Source organism: Pezoporus occidentalis, unplaced genomic scaffold (assembly GCF_034315485.1).
Source record: "Pezoporus occidentalis ecotype Australia unplaced genomic scaffold, CSIRO_AGI_Poc_V1 ctg27, whole genome shotgun sequence".
NCBI classification, from domain to species: Eukaryota; Metazoa; Chordata; class Aves; order Psittaciformes; family Psittacidae; genus Pezoporus; species Pezoporus occidentalis.
Genome location: NW_026914611.1, coordinates 11,994,710 through 11,998,845, shown reverse-complemented (window position 1 = coordinate 11,998,845; position 4,136 = coordinate 11,994,710). Strand labels below are relative to the sequence as shown.

The following is a 4,136-nucleotide window of genomic DNA, read 5'->3' as shown; positions in this document are numbered from 1 at the left end:
GTTTTGGGTTTGGTTTTGTTGGTTTTTTTTTTCTCAGCGTTGCAAGTTTATTTCTAAAATATCCTGTTGTGTTTGAATATTACAGAAATCTGTGCAGTAACATCAAATACAGTAACATTATAGTCCCATTAAGTATTTCCATCCATTACTTTTGCTTCAAAGCTGCCAGGTTTTCATGTAATTATTTTGTCAATCCAGGAACATTTTTTCGCTCCCCAGTGCAATATGATGAGTACCCATGATTCATGTTTCAGTTGTCAAAGGAAAGGAAAGGGGAGAGATAAATTGAATCCATTTGTAGGCTGAACTGAAGCTGATTTTTGAGGTTTGTAGGAATCTTATTTTGGAGCCAGTGGTGTGTAGTTTCAGGCTGGCAGATTCTTTAAAATATTTATTATTTCATATACTCATTCTGAAAAGTTAGAATAACATTTAGAGCAATTATCTGAACTTAGAACTCTTGAAAATTAAGTGTTAACATTACTTGGTAAGGCTAAGTATGCTTCAGACAATAGCTGGTAGGTCAGCCTTTTACGTTATTTCACTCATTAGACTACCTCTGAGATGCAGTTGTGTAAATCTGAGGCATAGTTGTGTGATGTGCAAATGTTGTCCAGTATTTAGATGGGTCCATGGTATATTGACCATAGATAATTGTTGCTATTACAGTAAGAGCCAAATTTTAGCCTTCAAAACTGAAAGTACTGAAAATTTCTAGGTAAACTGGTTCTTCCTTAAAAAAAAACACCTTTATGGACTTTGGAGAATAACTGGTTTACAAAGTATTATTTATCATAAAACCCTATTCCAATTAATGGATAAATAATGTTGTACAAAATGGTGTTATTACTGAACAAGGAAAAATTTTTGCCCCAACTTTAAAGATAACTTGAAGAGCTAAACTATTCTTTAAGACCAATATTATGTTTTAGTCTCAGGTGTAATTGTATTGTATCATATAGCATGATTAAATAGTTTGGCTACAATTATAACTGGTGTTGAGCAAAAATTTAATTCACCTAAAGATATACACTTGACAATACACGGATGTTTCCTTTTGGTAAGGCAAAACTTTGATTTTGAATTTTTTAATCTTTATTTTTTTATACATTAATATTTTATTACAATTTATATTATTTGATTTAAAATAAAGTAACATTATTAACAGCTTATGCTGAAGGTTCATTTTATATTATGTGTCACGGTAGGTATAACATAATAATGAATGTTCAATATTCTGTTATGGAAACAAAAAGGGCACTATTCATCAATTTTATTTGGAATATAATAATTTTATAAGTTTTTTCATGTTTCATTTTTTCAAACTTCCATTCATTCCTCAAAAGAAGAAAGAAGTAGATTTTTCCACAGAAAGAACGAAATTTGTTTTTTCTGATTGTTTCTAGCTCATGCCCTAGAATTCCAGTTTTCCTTCTTTAAAATAACTTCTTTCTGGTCCACATGAAATGCTAACTTAGCCATTTTTTTTGAAGGCGCAGTAGTGAATACATAAGGGTAAACTGTAACTACACCCTTTCCCTCCCCTTTCCACCATTCCTTATTACCATTTTCATCACTACCTGTCTGACAATGAAATTATCAGATACTTTGCAGCTGTGCAAAGCTAGTGACAGAACAGGTAATCCCACTTTGCCTTGTGTTCTGAACTGTCTTTTTATTTTTTCCTGACTTTGTAACATTTGTAACATGTCATTTAGAAAAGGTGCCTGCATCATTAAGAGAAGTACAGAACTACGTGACAAAGTGGGATTTAGCATCCATTCATGTACTCATTGGCTTTTTTTATGTTTGAATACTTATTTTTTTGTTTTCAGCAGAAAAATCTAAGGTCATTTTGTTGGTTGCAGCTGAAAGCTTTAGTCTAAGTCATGATTTAAATTATTACTTTACACAATTTCATGATTTTCTGATATTGTACTAGAAATTTAAAATAATATTAATGTAGATCCTTTAAAAAAAGGAAAGAAAATACAGTCTCAACAGGCCAATACACTTAAACCACATGGTTACAGTAAAAAAGAGGATGAACTTATTTTTTGTTAAATTCCTACTTTTTTTTTGTTTCTTTAGAGAATTTGAGAAATCAATTTAAATGTTCTTTATTAAAATCTGTTGCCACAGCCATAGAGGAGGGTAAAAGTCAGTATTATTTTTAAATGTAAACACGTAACATTTAGGCAAACATGATCCAACTTTGAAATTTTTGAATCATGCAAACATCTAAAATAGCCATAGGACTAGAAGGAAGTTTGTTGTAATATTTTAGTAATTCCACAGAAGCTAAGCTTATAGTCTTCCTCATTTTACGTCATCTCTTATGCATAGTCTCCTTTTTGATTCATATGGTTATCTATCTTTTCAAAGTCATACAAAAGACAAGTATAATTATATTTGTTTACACTCTTGAAGAAGAAAAGTGTAATTATACATATTTTAATCTATTTCAGCTGCACAGGTGTTTGTGCTTCAAGGAGTTACTCTTCTGAAGAGGTATCTATGTTTTTCTTTGCCAATTTATTCATACTGTGTTTTCCTTTTGTTCTTGACCCCACTCCAAAGGCTAAGAAAATAAAAAGCTTCTATTTTCTTGAAAAGACATTTCTTTATTTAAATCCTGCCAGTTATTTTTCTGTAGCTCATTCCATTTGCCTCATTTCGCTTTTTTCTTTCTATGCTTTCCTTTTTCAGTTCAATTACTTTTCTGTGTTTTAATTATTAGTTCAAGTTCTTTAGCCAATATCAATTTTTATTACAAAGCTTTAACTTCTTTGATTCTTTCCATCATCATCTTATTTTTGATACTTATTTTCTAGGTAAGAAAGTGACCAATAAATCATAATCCCTACAGTAAGTATTTGAGGGCTGATTGAAGCATATTTTTAATCGAATATTACAATATAATTCTATTTTTAGTAAGGACCATTTCTGCTTCTTTAGATTTCTGTCTGTCTTTGGATCCTTCATCATCACGTAACAACATTCAAATAGTAGTTCTATTAATAATCTTTCATTCACAAGGCAGATGTTTGATAGATGGTTAAGGGACCTGGGATTTCAGGCTTTGCCATAGAGTATTGTAACGTGCATTATACTTCTATTTCTGTTCTTGCTGTACTTTTCATGGAAGGTAAAAAAGGAATTCTATCAATCTTTCAAATAATTGGTCTATAAACTGCTTTTACTTTTCTACCACTGCACAAAAAACATCTGTTATTCCTTCACCTCACAGTTGTAAAATAATTAAGACATGCCTCAGAGTAATAAAGTAAGCCAGATGAAAAAACAATGTGTACAAAAAAACCAGCACGGATTAGAAATTGCATTTAAGAAAAGATTAGTGTATTTCCCTGTTATCTTTTATTTTTGCAAAATTCTGTACCTGTGTATTGATTCTTTAGGATACCTTGTGAGTAGAGTTTGAAAAGATGAAATGTGTCATCCACCTGCCTCTGTCCAAGACCAATACATAGAACTGAAATTTACTGTCAACCCCTAACCTTTCAGGATTATTGTACTGTCTGTAGGTTTCTTAAAGGTTTAGCCAATGCAAACTACACCTTAAATCTATTATCATAGTAGTAATGGATAACTTTATTGCTGAAGAAGAATGGCCCATGCGTTTCTATCTTGGGTGTACTTTGTGTATCCTGAATATTCCCCTCAAATGGAAGCGTTAGAAATAGTTTCTGAAAATGCAGCTATATTGTGGTTATATGTAAGTTATATCTCTCATCTGCTTTCTAGAGCATATTCTGCTTCAACCTTTTGCTTTGACCAGCTGTGGCTGTACCTAAACCCATGTTCCACCCTAATGTGTCCTAGGTTGATACACACTTTCCTGCACACCACCCAAAGGAAGCTGAATGAGAGTAACACACATCCCATCTTTTTTTTTCTAAGTAAAAATATTGCTTCTGTCAGTAGAAACTTTTTGTACCCCTGTGTGATCTGTGATAAGGTTACTCTGCAGTATTGGCATATCGAGTACCAAATGGCATTAGAAGACATGCTGGCCTGTAATTTATAGTTGAATTTCTTTCATGTGCTTCCTTATTTCTAATTACTAGTTAATGGGGAAAAAGTTTATGTGATGCAGTCAATACGAGATATGAAAC

General features: G+C 31.9%; 1 long non-coding RNA gene across 2 annotated transcripts; it reads left to right on the top strand.

Moving 5' to 3' along the window:
* Positions 1–1,487: 1,487 nt before the first annotated feature.
* LOC134166781 (uncharacterized) lies at positions 1,488–3,904 on the top strand. 2 transcript variants are annotated; one of them, XR_009965994.1, is made up of 4 exons: positions 1,488–1,639; positions 2,469–2,511; positions 2,835–2,868; positions 3,766–3,904. It is a non-coding gene; the product is annotated as an uncharacterized LOC134166781 (long non-coding RNA). The 2 variants fall into 2 exon arrangements; XR_009965993.1 differs by lacking the exon at positions 1,488–1,639 and having other exon boundaries at positions 2,379–2,511.
* Positions 3,905–4,136: the final 232 nt, after the last annotated feature.